A 17,822-nucleotide genomic window follows, 5' to 3' on the forward strand; every position below is an offset into this window, starting at 1 on the left:
TGTTAATATGCTATATATATATATATATATATAGCCTATCATATGAACCTATATATAATTTTTATGACTTTAATAGCTCTTCTATAATATCTAAAAAGTGGTAAACTACAAATGTTGCCTTATAAGTACATATTGCTATCCGATCTAACCCTTGAAATTAGATTTGTTGGAATAACCTAATGTAGTCAGGTTGATAGTGATGCTAAATAATAAGCAGTTAAATGTTACCACATGAAGCACAATGTTTTGTGCCGAATTATCATTGGGCAACATGGAAATGGGCATGGGCCCGAGCATTTTTTTCAAGCATTTCTTTTTAACAATTAACAACCAATAATAACAAACAGCAAAAATTATTTATCCAGAAAGAAACGCCCCAGCCGGTTCAGCCCTGTTGTGAAAGGAGTTTGCGCAGTACAGCGTGTCGAGAAACTGACATCTCTCAGATCATTTATTAAAAGTTGGTGTTACTCAAAGATACAAATTATACATGCACCAGCAGGGACAGTTTGAATACAGTAGGCCTATGTGGGTTGTCGATGGTGAGCAGTTGGACAGTAACGGTGCATGCAAATAGTTATTAACAGCCAGATCTCAGCCAGCACGCGCTATGAGCTCAAACAACCGGTCGCTTTGTAAATTACTTTAATTACAAGAGAAACGCATGATATTCATCAGTAGCAACTTATTCTGAAAGTTTCGAATAAGAAAGTGGGACCAACCATGACGTTTTTCTGGATTTCTAAAGCCAACAATTCCCATGAACAAGCTGGCATTTGAATATAGATGTGATATTAGTAGATGAAAATTATGTGGTGAAGGAATAGTGATAGATTGCCTGGCTGCATCACGCAAGTACTTCATGAAGTTCTGGATTTATTGCACACAGCACCAGCTTACCTTAAATTACACTCCATGTTGCCAAATATATACAGTATATCTATTACGTCACCTAAGGTTCAACAAAGGTCCCTCTTCGTATCAAGAACCTTTTTTGCTGCAGGGTTCTGGAGGCCATATGGTTCTTGGGATTTAAAAATGTTCTTGATGTCGTGTTCTTCACATCAGGATATTGGTTCTTATTATTATCCATTTCTATGTCCCTGTTGGGAAAATTTTATTTAAGAGTCTACTAATACATTTATCACAGAGCTTAAATAAATTGCCCAAGAATTGTGTTAGTAGCTAATTAGTAGGCTCAGTTGACCAACTTTATATTAAGTGTCTTTAACCTTTTGCAATTTACTTATATTTGAAGTACCTGCATTTAATTACATATGAAGTTACACTGTTCATTTTACTCCTAAATCTAAACCTACCCCAACCCTTACCCTAAATCGTAATCCTATTCCTATACCTTCCCATACCTCAACCTCAGTCCCAAATGTGAATCATGTAGTTACACAATAAATATATTGTTTTGTATTTAGTGTATATTGTGTTGTGTTAGTAAATAGTAAAGACACCTCAAATAAAGTGGGACTGTACAGTTCACAAGTTGGGTTGGGTTGAGGTTGGTGTCCTTGGTACAATAGTTTTGGCTTGTGGGTGGCAGACAGAGGTCATTCAAAGGATTTGGGTTTGAGTCCCACCTTTTACATGTCCTGTTTATTTCTGGGCACTTTGGAAAGTGTCTGCTAATCTGTCCCTCTCTAAATGTACATTTTAGACACTGTGATTATGACAAATTGGACATCACATAAAAAAAGTAATTTCTAAAATACTGCAGATTTCAAAAGTGAGCTCAATCCAGTTCAAGTCAGTTCATGGTGGTTTCAGTGTGGATGTAATGAAGCAATAAGTTTTAGGTTAACTTTGAGCATAGCTGGTTGACCTCAACTGTGCTTGGCAGCAATTTAGATCTGTGACGTTCTTGATACCCCTCCTCTACCCTAAACCTCCCTCCATCACAGTCTGGGGCATAGAGCGGAACGCTTGGAAACTTTTTGGCTGAAAAGGGCAGAGAAGGTATGGTGTGTGTGTGAGATTGAGCAGCCACTGATCATGTCTCGTTCCACACTGTAACCCGGACCTTACCCTCAGCATGCACTCTCCAACCGTTCCACATCTCTGCTTAAGAACTAGTTTTTCCTTCTAAACATCTGCCACCTTGTGTTGTCTAATTGGCGGTCTACTAAATAACAGTGGTAAATTAGCAAAAGTGAGGTTCACAGAGGTTTATTTGCTTTACAATGAGAATGTACTGGCCTGAATCTTCGTGTAAACCTCTATTCAACTTGCTTCCATTCTAAAACAAATATTGTTACCTCTTGATGACATTATTACCTGTCCTAACTGCTGTTAAAATGAATAATTCATGAACTGTGTTTATCTTGAAGTATATGTCAAGCCTGATCTCACGAAAAAAAAAATGCAGAGGCTTTTTGCTATTGATGCAATTGATTTACACTAAGTGAAAAACCAACAAAAAGCATCTTCTTTGCACCAAGTGCAAATTGCATTAAATGTTATTTGTACTTTAATGCAGATAGTGGCAGACACTCTTAAACCCCTGCTTAAATACTAACATACAGTATAGTGGCATCACTGCAGCATTTTTATTGAATTTATTTGGAGTCCCACAGACACCCTACACCAACATCTACCCATAACCCTACCGTACAAAAATAAACCATGATTTTACTACAGTAACCATAGACTCACCATTGCATTATTCTAGTAAAGTGATAGTAACCACAAAATTAAACATGGTTACTATTAACTACTATTAACAACATGTTACGCTATTAACACCATGGTTAGTACATCAGAACTATATAGTTTCCACCAAAACACATGGTTACTACAATATTACCACAAGAAAACCATGACTAATTTTATCCAGATCAAATCCTTCTCTGAACTCCCTGACCTTCATTGTGACCAAATCACTGCTAGGAATCTCTTTTATTTATTACTGTATGTAGTATTGAGGAAATATTAAGAGTAGAGACATGGGAGCAACTATGTCAAGGAGTGAGATTCGAACCTGAATCTCCAGCAACACATACACATATCGTCGTTACACCCAGAGCTACTACAGCTGCACATTGGGGTGCAGTTTGTCATAAAATCATGTGTTTCCACCAGATTATTGGAGGACGAATAGTTACTTAGTTATCCAATCTCTGAATCCACTTAACGTCTTACCTGGACTGGTACTCTGGCATTTTCCCAGTGTGCCGACGTACTTTGGGGCCGATCTGGCCATCGTGAAAACCTAGCGGGCCAGTGGGTCGGCCGAGAAACGTGTCGAATGCGATAAGCTAAAATGAGCCACCGCGTTATGCAGAACAGACCACAAAATGGTGCCGCGATATGCAGAAAAGTACAGCGAACACCCATTTTTGCTAAATAATATTGCATGGCTTCTTACATGTATCGTGGCAGTTCCAAGGTGAAATGTCCACTAAGTGGAGGCTAAAATTTTCTGCATATGAGGTTTTAAAGGTTAAGGCTCTATTGAGGTTTAAATCCACAAAACCTACGTCCCTTCTCTAAACCTTAAAGGAATATTCCAGGTTCGGAATTGAAGATTACAGTGAGGCCAGGGGCAGACCGGGAAGCTCCCCCCTTTGGCATATTGCGACGTGGTTTTTTTATCCCGTTCTGCATAACGCGGTGGCCCATTTCAATTTATTGTGGCCCATTCTGCCCCGTTCTGCGGCCGGCCCTTTGGGAAAAGTCCCAGTTCTCCCGATGGCCAGTCCGCCCCTGAGTGAGGTACTTACATTGGAAGTGAATGGGACCAATTTTATGGAGGGTTCAAAATCAGAAATGTAAAGCTTATTATTTTATAAAAGCACTTATATTAATTATTCTGTCAAAACTCATGTATTATTTTATCTGTAAAGTTTTTTAAATTGAACGTTTTACAGTTGTTTTAGGGTTTGTTGACATTACATTGCCATGGCAACAAAGTTGTAAAATTAGCTACAACTTTTGTAAGAGATGTTATCACACTAAAATCATATTTACACGCATAAACGTTATGTCTTGAGGCTAAAATCTTGAAACAGTGAGTAGGCTATTTAATGTTTAAAGATTGGCACCAATCCATGGTAAGTGCCTCAGTGTAACCTGGGTTTGTACTTTTTTTAAAGAATAGGAGGGGCAAGTCAAAATACATTTTTGTGGTAATCAACATTATGCCACAAATGCTGTCGATTGAGCTTAACTGAAACTGGAATATTCCTTTAAACCATACCTAACCAATAGTGCTATAAAATTGAATGTAAGATGCAAGCAAAATTGTCTATTGTAAAATTGTTTGCAATGGCTCATTAATGGGTGTGGCTATTATTCTGACATGACAGTTGTCAGTTGATTTGATACCTGTGAAGAATTGTTGATTGATTAGTCCTCTTACTGTGAAGGAGCTCATGAGTGACATTGATTAAGAACATAGATGATCTGATTGGATCACATAGTTTCAACTTAAATCAAATGGAGCTTTGATCTGCAATGCTAAAGGAACTCACCTGAATGAGACCAAAAAAAGGAAAAGAAGAACAACAGCCTGTGTTAGTCCTGTAAATTGATTTGAGGGGGAAGCCCAAAAAGAACGTATTTCAGATTCATGGATCCAGGTTCCCCACCCTCTTCACAAACAGAACCTATGATTGGCCGCATTGTGTTCTGCGTGGCTACACTGCGTCTGCGGCTCTCTGGACCTCGGGCCTTTGCTGACTGACACACTGTTGGCTCAGTCAACACATACTACAGAGTAAGTGTGGACATGTGTACACTTTTCTTGAAAGGTAACCAAGACTTTAAAGTCTCCTTGTCATGTGTACTCTTACAAATACTAGAGGTGTGTGTAGGGCCAGTGATTCAATTCCCTCTTTTTGTTAAGCCCTGTCAAATCACACTGGCTTTGAGGTTGCTCTGAGAGTTATCGACAAGGCATTCTACTTGGTTTCTTTGCCTCATCTTTTATGAACTTTATTTTTTCTTGAAATTAAATGTTGAATGATTTAAATGGACAGTTCATGCTAGAGTAAAAATACTAATACTATATTTCCAATACTTGGAAGTGTTGTTCCAAACCTGTATTCTTCTGTGGAACACAAGAGGAGAAATGCTCTTTTCTGTACAATAATAGTCAATGTTTGGAACAGCACGAGGGTAAATGATGAGTAAGTCATGACAACATTTACATTTTTTTGATGAACGATTCCTTTAAATCCAATTCTATTGTGCATCTCACAGCAAGTACAACAGGTGTTAGGTATCAGTGAAAATCACTTCTAGATGAAAAGAGATGCAAGCTGACCTATCTCTGAGACAATAAGAAGAGGTTACTCTCAAGATAAGTATGGCGTGGGAGAACCCTGCCTCTGTTCAGAGTAAGGGCGTCCTCAGAGTCTTTAGCTCCTCATCAGGGCTCCATGACCCTATGCATACACCTCCCCTTTCCTATTTGCCTGGAGAGTACTGTCCCACCACAATTCTGAATTATTACATCAGCGTAGGAGTACCATTCACAAGGCTTTACTCAAACAAGTTTGTAATCCCATGCATTTACAAAAGTGCAGTCTGGTTTCTAAACATGTATGAACATTCAGCAGAGTTGAATGCATGGGACAAATGGAGCATTGGACAATGTGAGCTCTTTCATAAAACAGTAAAAGCCATACTGTTGTATTAAGGCTATAATTCATTTTTAATGTCTGGGACATGTAAAATAAAATTGTTAACCATGATTTCATAAAGCTGTTCCTGGATAAACACCCTTACTGGTCTCGGAACAGCTTGCCAGACAACCAATCAGATGTTTGGGTTAGGTTTTGGATTAGGGTTAGGGCTGGAATTAGGGCTTGAATAATAATCTAATCAACCAGTCATTACCCTCTGATTACAGAGGTAGTCTATGGTGAAATACCTGTTTAAAAATAGACTTTAGTGACTATTTTACAACAGTTAGTTCTTGAATCTGATTGGACGAGCAGCGTTTCATGAGTGCTGATATACAGCTGGGATGCTTCAGTTTACGTATCATTCCTCTTCTCTGTGTTCGTGGCATTCCAAATAGTTGTGTGGATTTTGATTCATCATACATTTTGATTTCATTCACTGATTTGTTCAGTGACCATTTCAGCCGATTTCATCTTCATGCCAGTAGGTGACACAAATGAGTGTCTTTTATGTTATGAGTCTGTCAATCTTTACGACTTATTTTAAGACTGCTGTATCTTACATCAGGCTTCATCAGGCTACCTGAATGGCTGAAGTGCTCACATTACACAACAAGGTTTCTAGTCATCTGTTCTTCAAGATCTTTGTCCAAGAGACATCACCAGCCAACAGTGAAAAACAAATTCTCACATTAATCACCAGTGAAATTAGAGTGGTTACAAAATGTCAGAATGCATGGCCATGAAGTGTATTTGGTGTATTTAGGCAAGCATACACTAAATCTAGGTTCCAGTGGGTTGGCTAAATCGTGCACCCAAAACGCAAATGATGAATAAAGAGAGACCATTAATAAGACATTGGTAGCTACTGTAAATGGGCCCATTTACTGTATGTTCTTGCAGCTGTGTGCCCTGAACAATCGAGAGGAACCAGGATGCGATACCTATAAAAAAAAATAAAACATTAAATGAAGTTTTTATGACTGGTAAGAGGATTCAGACTGAAATATAGATTAGACCTACTACTTACCTCAGATCACTTTAAAATTAAGATTTTATTTCTAGTTTTTAATTAATAAGAATTGTCAAAAAATGAGATCCTAGAAATGGGCAAAATCATGTTTACTCATCTTATGAGTAACAATATAGTCTTCCAATTGTTAAAGGGATAGTTCACCCAAAAATGAAAATGCTTTCATCATTTACTCACCCTCATGCAATCCAAGATGTGTATGACTTTTTCTTCTGCATTTAACAATTGAAGATTTTTAGAAGAATATCTCAGCTCTGTTGGTCCATACAATGAAACTGAATAAGTGCCAAAATGTTGATGTCCCAAAAAACAAATAGAGGCAGCATAAAAGTAATTAATACGACTCCAGTGGTTAAATCCATGTCTTCTGAAGTGATATGATAGGTGTGGATTAGAATGCATTTTTAAGTCCATTTTTGCTAGAGATTCCCTGCCCAGCAGGGGGAGATGTTCATGAAGCATGCGAATCACCAAAAACAGAAGAAGAAGAATGTGAAAGTGGAGACTGACTGAGCAGGGAGGACAATTTATAGTAAAAAAAGGACTTAAATATTGATCTGTTTCTCATCCACACCTACCATATTGCTTCTGATGACATGGATCTAAGAACTGGAGATTTCTTTTATGCTGACTTGTGTGTCACGGTTCTGGTGAGTTTGTCGGTTTATTCTGTGAGTTTTGTTATTTTCTCTCCCTCATGTCTCGCAGGCGAAGCCGGTATGCATGATCAATATTTCCATGGGAGCATTGGTTGTTCCCAGGGGAACGCTGATCATGCCACTAATTGGCGTGCTAACAACACAAAGATCTGCCCATTGTGCAGCCACGGTGCACACTCATCCCCAAAACTCTTTCCCTCAACTACAGCCGGCGCCGGGATCTCCAGTTTTCACCAGCACAGTTAAAGTTATAATTTATTGTTATTAAATTCTTTGAACTGTTCCTCTGCTCTTGGGTCTCTTTGTCTGTCTCTCTCTCTCTCTCTCTCTCTCTCTCTCTACTAGAATCTACTCTTTGCTCTGCCTTCTATCAGCAAAAAGCCTTACTGGGATGTAAGCAGGACCAAATCTCCACATCTAAACGGGCTCTGGAGACAATGGTGTCGCAGCTTGCTGAGCTCAACTCTGCTGTTCAACAACTCCACCTACCTCCCGATGCTGGTCCCTCTCAGGAAGCACAATTACTGGCCCTGGTGGTTCCCCACGTTTCTGGGCGTTCAGAGGCTCATATCCCTCCTGCATGAGCTTTCCAATGACATCCAGCACAAAATCTGTTCTTTGGATCTGCCCCCACATTTAGAAGATTTTGGTGGATCTAGCTATCCGAGTCGATCAACGCCTGGCCCTATGCTATCACCATCGGCGAAGCCACTCACCACCTCCTCGGGCAGCTGACCTTTCTCTCCATTCCACTACTTCGGCCAGGTCACAAGAATCACGCCCCAACACTGCAAGCCCATGAAAGTCGGGAGAACTCACATTGCACATAAGGAGAAGCAGCGACGCCTCGTTAATGGACTAGGCTTTCATTCTGAGTGGTATGGCCACCTCTCTGCTTTCTGCCCGGTAAAAGACACCACTCGTCAGTAGGAAGGGGGTTATTTTCGAATGCATCACCTTTGGACAAAGCCCCCAGACTTTGTACAATTCACCCAGCCCATCAGCAGTATGGATCTACCTGTCACACAGTCTCAGCCCTGGTGGATTCCCGAGCCGAAGGGAACATTTTGGATATCAACTTGGCATCCAAATGGTGGCATCCCATGGTCCAGTTGGATGAACCTATCACAGCCCACACCCTCAGTGGCATGCCTCTGTCCATCATCACCCAGTCCACCAAGCCAGTCACTTTCATCTCCGGTAATCATATGGAGCAGTTTTCCTTTTAACTGATCCAATCTCCAGCGGCACCAGTAGTGTTGGGGCATCCTTGAATGGTAATGCATAACCCACACATAAACTGGTCAACCAACTCCTTATTAGTCTTAATTCTGCTGTCTCCCCAGTTCAGTCTTGTGTTTCATAGCAGGATGAACCTGCAGATTTATCCGGAGTAGCGTTGTCATACCATGACTTGGGGGCAGTGTTCAGCCAGTCCCATGCCGTGACCCTTTTTCATCATTGCCTGTACTGCTGTGCGATCGAATTGCTTCCTGGCACCTCGCCTCCTCGGGGACAGCTATATTCTCTCTCGGCTCCCAAAAGGGAGGCCATGAACAGGTATATAAATGATTCTCTGGCAGCCGGTCTCATCCGCCCTTCCGTGGAGTAGAAAAATGCTCACTTAGACCCTGTATAGATTATCTGGTGCTGAATGACATCACAGTGAAGAATCGCTATCCTTTGCCGTTGATGTCCTCAGCTTTCAAACTCTTGCAGGGTGCGTCCGTCTTTATGAAGTTGGACCTACGACTTGCTTACACCTTTTCAAAATTAGGAATGGAGATGAGTGGAATATGGCTTTTAACATCCATAGGGGAACTTTGAATATTTGGTTATGTCTTTCGGATTGGTCAGCGCCCCCGCCATCTTCCAGGGGCTCGTAAATGACATGCTTTGAGACATGGTTGATCATTTTGGGTTTGTCTGTCTTTGTTACTCTGCTCTTGGGTCTCCTTGTCTAGCTCTCGCTTTCTGACATTGTGAGATTTTTGGAGCTTCAAAATTTTGGCACCCATTCACTTGCATTGTATGGAACAAAAGAGTTGAGATATTTTTCTTAAAATCTGCATTTGAGTTCAGCAGATGAAAGAAAGTCATACACATCTTGGATGGCATAAAACAATTATGGGAGAATTTCCATTTTTAGGTGAAATATTCCTTTAACTCTAAGACAGTACAGTAAACATATTCTAAGTGGCTGGCAAGGGGTCAATATTAATCAAGTGAGCACAATGAATACAGAGCAAAACAAAATAAGAGTCATGTTTCACAACTTTACTACCGAGGAGACTTGCAGAATCAGGGAAACACAAGGAGACACACCCAGCTCTAACTTTATAACTCTCTTTTATTTCCACACAATCTATACAAATCTGAAACAAATATTTCTTAAATCTCATGCCAGTGAGAAACAAAAACTATGTACATCAATATATTTCAATGCACAAAAATCTGCAAAAATGTTATTAATAGGCACCAGACACTTATCCAACACTTTGTAATGGATAGTTCAAGTTGGCTGCTCTTTAAAGACAGAAAATAATAGGTACAGTTCATGCACAGCAGTTCTTCTGTTCAGAAAGGTGTGAATGTTTCGCTGTAGCCCTGTAAACCTGACTAGACCTGAGTAATTAATCAAACAGCTGGCGCTGAAGTTAATAGCTGCCACATATTCAAACGGAATGACTCAGAGAAAACAAATGACCCAAAAACACACATGCAGGCACACTGAGGCATGAATGAAGGGGAAGAAAGACGCCAACCAAATCCCATTTTGTCCTCCAGCCTAGAGGTGGACATCATGATAGTGAAAGGTCATACAAGACAAATGTGTTAGCTTGCGTCTTGTTTGCTATATGACTGTGGTTTGTGGTGGAAGACTTACCAGATTTCATACTTTACCAAAGTCCAAATCCAATAAGTTATTTTATTTTAGGAAAGAAAATGCTGTTTTTGTCTCTTTGTAATAACATATAATTTAGGGCTAGAGTACCTCCTCTTATCAGACATGTTAAGATAACCCAAGTATTCATGTTATTGTTGGTTGAAGTGTAGAAGTGTAAGCAATCAAAAAGATAATTTACGATTAAATTCTTAAATATTGATTTTGAACTCATTTAATTAATACTCAACAAGTTGTATACATTAAAGTCAACTGTATGCTTGCTTTAAGGTTCCATGTCAAGTTGATACTAAATCAGATTTTAAAGTAGCACAGACAATTACTTTTTAAGTTACAGTGAATGGAACTTTTCATCTTTATTGTGTGTCATTACAATTAATATAAACCTCAGAATAAAAGAAGAGGAGAAATACATTATCATAACCTCTATGTTTAGTCAGCCAACACCCCTGCCACTCCTAAACATTCCAGACGTAAGGAGGCCAAGGCCTCTAATACCTGTACAGGGCACAAGACTGCATGTTAGTTAGTTAGTTATTAGTGTTTCTGGTGTGGTGCGTTTGGTGGGTATTTGCATGTTCTGCGGCTGTTTCCAAAGTTTCGCTGCTCTGATGGGAGTTTCAGTTCTCTTAATAGAATACACTCACTGGCCTGTTATCTAGCATCCGTCTGTGGAAGATTCACTCACTGGTGCTATCAAGAGGTAACTCAGAAAATCAAATAAATTACCACAGCAGATTGCTAAGAACCTTACTAGGTTGGTTTGTTGCAACTGGGCACTGGTCTCTGCCACTTATTCTTGTTTTTATAAGCAGCACTCAGTTTCCTTCCTGTGACCTGAGCTCCAAACCATTCCAGAGTCAAACTGGAGGACTAAAACCAGTGATGTCCAAAATGTCATTTTGATCCTCCTCTCCAAATCCACTCAATATCTCCACCTCTCACCACCCCACCCAAAATACACACACAATTAAACATTCAAAGGCAATTACCTGCTTGGTTTCCTCTGCGATTAAGACTAGGTTTAGAGCCGCCTCATTAATGCAAGAGCACACAGGATGGCCATCAGCAACCATGAGAAGCAGAATGTCTTACCCAAAACACTGCAGAGCAAACATAGCCGAGGAGGAGTACACACAGTTTTTAGAAAATACACCTTAGGTAGAAGTCTCAATTAGGCTTGATTTAATTTTTGTTTTCTTTTATGTAAGGTTATTCAAAGAATCACCAGAGCTAAATGGAGTTATGAGCACTTTCTACTGACACACCAAACCTATTATGGAAGCTCTTGGAACAGTAAAAAGCCACAAATGATCACACTGGAAATCGACATGTAGCTTCCAAAAGTTGGATTTGTTCCCTGAAATCAAACACTTACTACTGAATTATTGTCAAGTGCCAGCGAGCACAATGTGTAATTTGCATATTCACAATAAACATTGACATTTTTATTCCATTGATGGCTAGTTTTAGGGTTGGGAGTAGGCGATAGAGTTAATAAACTATGCGTTCCTGTTGACTTTATTTCTTTTTTCTTTTTTTCTTCCCTTTTTCTTGTAATTTGGAATGTCCAATTCCCAATTTTGCTGTAAGTACTTATGGTGATGTAGTGACTCGCCTCAATCCGGGTGGCGGAGGACGAATCTCAGGTGCCTCCATGTCAGAGACCGTCAATCGTCGCTCATTGAGCACATTAACACGGAGGCATAGCGCGTGTGGAGGCCCATGCCATCCACCACGGCATCCACGCACAACTCACCACGTGCCCCACCGAGAGCAAACCACATTATAGAGACCATGAGGAGGTTTACCCACGTGACTCTACCCTCCCTAGCAACCGGGCCAATTTGGTTGCTTAGGAGACCTGGCTGGAGTCACTCAGCACACCCTGGATTCGAACTTGTGACTCCAGGGGTGGTAGCCAGCATTACTATCCCCTTTTCTGATGATCTTTTCAAGGACGCCGAGTGGTTTCAAAATGTGGTTTAATTTTTCCTCTGTTTGGCTCGATCACCCACAAACTTAACACATAAGACAACAATCAGGTCTGCAATACTTTATTATTTTCTAACATGACAAGGTCTATAAGAGAAAACTTTATTCTTTAATTTTCTGTGTATACCTTTTCTCTAGAATTATAATATAAATCTAGAAACTTTCTCATCATGCACCTATTAACTGTGCATGTAAGCCAAAACACCACAGAATCTGGAATATGTTAAGATCTTTAATTTTGTCAGTGGTTTCTCCTATTCAGCAGGTTATCTATTTCCTCTATTTAATAATCATTATTTTTTTGCCAGTTGTTAATGTATTACAGATGAGGTGAGGAATCAACACATTTCCCTTTCAGTTCAGACACTAATCAATGTTGGTGTGTTCTGTACTAAATGGCAGTATTGTTTTACATACTTCAGTGTAACCTACCCTCAACTAGAACCTTCCAGTATCAAGGTTCATCTAAAACACAGGTGATCATTTGGAGTAGAAACATTTATTTGAGGTATATCTTCTTATTTGTAGGAGAGCTTAGTTTAGGCAACACCAACTTCAGTGAGTTTAAGATTGCTAAACAAAAAGAAAATTGCATTGCTCAGAGTTTCCTCTTTTATCCTCATCAGACTTATTGAAGTTCTAAGTTATGCTGCTTTTAAATATCAACTTTATCTCAGATGTTTCTCCTAAAATTCCTTTGGAGAAATTAAAATAGATACAAAAAAATATTTTTGACATGCAGTCAAAGTATAGAGATACAATTATTGTGAATATAATTTTATAATATAATAGAATATTGTAGAAATATTTGAGTTTATATTAAAATCTTTGACTTTTTATTGCCAACTTTGTTATCTTGGCAAATCTAAGCACAGTATGAAATGTTTTTTAGATCGCTTTTGAAACTCAAGTGAGAGGCAAGTAAGAGTAATACTCTGGTCTTTTTCTCATGAAAACAGTCCTTTAATTCTTCAGAGAAGCCGGAGAGTTAAAGGAATAGTTCGGCAAAATTTTTTCATTCTCACCAAAAAATTAAAGCCATTATTTAATCACTCTTCTGTTATTTCAAACACTTAAAACTTGAAAGTTAATTTTCAGAATGTTAATGTTAAGAATGTTATCCTCAGTCACAATTGACTTTCATTGCATACTTTTTCAATTCAATGGAAATGAATGGTGACTGAGGCGAACATTCAGCCTGACACATCATTAGCTTGACATTTTTGAGGGAAGTCACCATTTGGTCTCCATTACTCACTTGTTGAGAAACAAACAAGATATTGAGAAGATCTTTGAAGAATTTGTGATTATAATTATTTTCCTATGGGGAAACGTATGCATTCAAATGGAGCTATGAAATCATTAACGGTTATTTAATTTGTAATTGTTCCATCATCATCAGAACCTGTTACAATACAAGTATGAAACTGTTGCAAGGTGGCTCCATCTCTAAATAGATCTGTATGGCATATATTTTCAATACCCCCTGAGATCTCAATCTTGTGCAAATTCCTGGCAAAACGCCACCTAATGTTAAATCCACAGTTATCCATTATTGCATGAGTAAAGAGAAAAACTTCACACTCAATCAACCATGGCGTCTGTCCTGACATCTCGAAACACCTTTGTCCCTTTGGCCATCACCACATATGTTTAATTTAACTCTTGAAGCGTAATGTGCTTTCATGTTAAACCAAAAATGTTAATAAAAACTACTGGTAATTATTGTTTGCTCGCCAGCTCCTAACACAAAAATGAATCAAAGAGATCTTCTCAAAGTGAGAACATTTGGTACCAACCGTGTGTCATAGAATCACGTAACTACAGTATACCTACATTTTAGTAAAATTAGCTTTTTACGAATCGTTGTTTGTATTGTAGCAGTTTCCATGCAAAATGAACACTAGTTGCACTAAAACAGCAATGACTTTTATTCACTTTCACACAAATCACAAGTAAAACGGCAGATTATCAGTGCACAACACTTACTTTTTGCCTTGTTCCTCACTAAATATTATATTTATGGCATCTAAACACTTTTACTTGCATAACTTGAAAGGTGATACATTTGAATTACAAATACAAAGATTTTATTACATTACCAACTATATTTACAAGCTTGTTCGAGTAAGATTCAATTGCGCAGTTCCTCATCTAATGCAAAGGACCATGGTAGGAGTCCTGAAGAGGGTGCAAGTCGACATGTGAGCCTGAAAGTGTCATAAATTCTCCACAAATTGACATGGTTGCTTCAGCAATTGCATTTTTCATCTTACATTCTACATCTATTGGTTAGGTTAAGGTTTAGGGTGGGGAGGTCGGTTTTGTTGATTTAAAACTCGATTGAGTAGTAACCTTAAAAACCAAATCTGTTTGGGGAAAACATGTCATGACTTTTAGCACCACTCAGTGGACATTTCACCTCCACTCAGTGGACATTTCACCTCAAAACTGCCACTAGACATGTAAGGAACCACGTAATATAATTCATGATACCAGGCTTGAGTATACATAATGAACAGGCCACAAACAACTACGATCAGCTCAGGTCTGTCATCACCATCCTGCCCCCCTTCAGATTGGACTCTGCCTTTTGCCCCCTTGCCTTTCTGTCTCCATGCTCCTCTGCTCCTTCGCTAATTAATTCATCTGCACATCTCCTTTCCTCAGCCAGCACATTAACCCCGACCACTGGAGCCATCCTCATGGAAAAACAGGCCCTCTCCAACCATGAAGAGCCGCATCAGATTGACCTTTCCACCTCGGTCCCCCCTCCCTCCTTGCCTGCCTCTCGACCCCTCGCTCTGAGGCTCGGTTCATCTGCATTTCAACACAGTGCCAGCGCATACTCAACCTCTTCTCCCATAGTCACTCACTCACTCAAACACTGTCAACAGTCCACGGGGGTCCAACTGCACTTTCACAAACTGCCCTCCTGGGTGCCCACCACTCCCCAGACTGCATGCCATCATACCGTTCACTATGTCCAGGAATGAAGCTGTCGATATGCTTGACCCCCCGACTGGTTCCCAAACCTCCTGCTGAGACCAGTCTACCGGGATTTGGGTAGACTCAGGTAATCACAGGGCACAGCGATGTGAGAATATTTTACTTTAACAATGCCAATTAAGCACTTTAAACAAACCTCTAACCCTAAGTATTTCACTTCAACATCTAACCTGCCCCACCCCATGTGTGAAACATCAATGTATGACACCTAAATTCACAAAGCTTGTTGAAGAGAGGTTTGCTATTACTTTTTAAATCCATCTGACTTACTGTTTTTGAATGAAAAATGGGACCGAGCCAAATCTAGGAATCAGAAGATCATAGAGACTTGCAGTTGTCCAGTGAGCAACCACCCAGAACACCCTCCTGGAGTTCGAATATGCATGTTTCCTACTATATAGTCAGTATGCCAAAAGCAGTATGCCAAATGAGTAGTGTGTCCAAATCTTCAGTATTCCTAAAACAGTAAGCAAGAAACACCCTGCTGATCAACTACGTAAAGGACACATCCATTAGACCTCAGGAACTGAGGATACATAAATTTAAAAATGCTGATTTAAAAAACAACAATGGAGAAACATGATTTGGACATCTCTTTTCAACTGTAAGTACTGTATATACCAAACTGTAACTTGTGGTTAAATTACACTTGCTTAACAAAGGAAACGGTTGTTGTTACTATGTAATATATTTGGGTCATGGGAAATTTTAAGAAGTATGTTTAACGGGAGCCAGCTGGTATGTGATAGCTGTATGTTATGTGTAAACCTCAAGAGGCTGTAGCCTTTAGCCTCCTCATCAGCACACCCACCTCCCATGCCGGAGACCCGATTCGGGACATATGTATCCAGGACTGGTTACATATGTTTGGGAATGTATTCATGCTACTCACTTGCATACCTAAGGAACATATTTTATTAACGGCTGAAATTTACATTATTCATCAAATACAGTACATATTCTGACAGTATGTGAATTCAGACGCAGCTCCTAACATTATAGCAGTGAATCCGAACATCCGAAAAGACTATAGTACTTTGCAGGACAGATGAGCAGAACTATTAATAGGTCATTTTTGTTCTATTATCTCAAATTCACCAGACCAAAGTTTTTTGTGATTTAATCTTAACCAATTCAGCCGTATCCACATTGATGCAGAGCAAACATGAGCGAATGACTTGGAAATGTCTCGGCACAGAAAGATGAAGACCCTGCGGCAGATCGGTCATTGAGCGTGCAGCGAAGCCTGAGTTTCTAAGCAACACTCATAAAGCATTCCGCCGCTTTACAACCCCATTGCTCAACATCACATGCCTTGAGAGATGGGATATTACCTGAGATAAGGCAGGAGGGATCAAGCTTGGCAGCAATCTGACCTCTCACTCTGTCACACAAACACAGGGAGTGGGAAACTCAGAGACATGGCCTCAGTCATTTTCATAAGGGGTTATTAAGACCTCCCAGAGCTTTCTAAATGGCATTAAAAGTTAGGCACTGATGCACAGTAGCGATGCATTGTATTTGCCCAGGCACTTGCTAAAACAAGTCACTCTCTCCCTGAATTACCCTACTGAAGTGTTTTGAATGCTGGTCCACAACACTGGATGCTAGTGTACTGGTGTTCCAACTAGGGTTGCTCAGATAACAACATTTTGGCTTTGGTACGAAACCAGCCCTGGTTGCTTCGGTATCGATACTAAATTGATACTATTATCAACAAATACACAGAACATGACTTGATTTAAAGAACTGCATAAAGTTTCACAGATACAAATGATGTGTTTTCTGTTTGAATTTTTCTGAATTCCATGTTAAATGTTATAATTAAATGTTATAATCAAATGGTGTTTAATCAAATTGATACATAAAAAAATCATAATTATTTTCTTTACAAAAAATAGCAATTTTTTTTTATAAAATGAAATGCTGCACAACAGAGCTTCAAAGTATTAATGTAAACATTAATGAAAAAATCTGATTAGCTGTGTTTTAGAAATTAGCTTATAAGATGATACCATACATTTTTTATTTTTTTAGTATCGCGGTTCTTCTTTTTTTACCAGTAAAACGCCCAACCCTATTTCCAACCCTACACCTCAAACCTAAACCTAACAGATAGTGTAATAAAATCAAATGTAAGATGAAAATATGCATTTCCCGAACAACCACATAATTTAGATGTATTAGCTGGGTTTCCATCCAACTATTTTATGCATATTTTGAAACTGCGCATAAGAAATCCTGAATGGAAAAGCTTTATTTGCGAATAAACTATCAAAATTAATATGACACTTGACACTTGGAAGTGTTAAACCCACAGCTGGTCATTAAATTTGGTCAGAAAACACCAGAACAGTTTTGAGAGCAGGTGTGCGGAGACTGGCGGTGAATGGCATAATTTTCCTCACATACAACTTCAATCCTTCGCTGTCATAGGTCATGAAGAGCTAAAAACTATATTGAAACATCAAAAGCCACAACATGTTTGTTAGATCCAATATGAACTAAGTTCTTAAAAGAGGTATTTCCTGTAATTTCAGAACCTCTTCTTAATATCATTAACTCCTCGCTATGCTTAGGACATG

Source organism: Xyrauchen texanus, chromosome 38 (assembly GCF_025860055.1).
Source record: "Xyrauchen texanus isolate HMW12.3.18 chromosome 38, RBS_HiC_50CHRs, whole genome shotgun sequence".
Lineage (NCBI taxonomy): Eukaryota > Metazoa > Chordata > Actinopteri > Cypriniformes > Catostomidae > Xyrauchen > Xyrauchen texanus.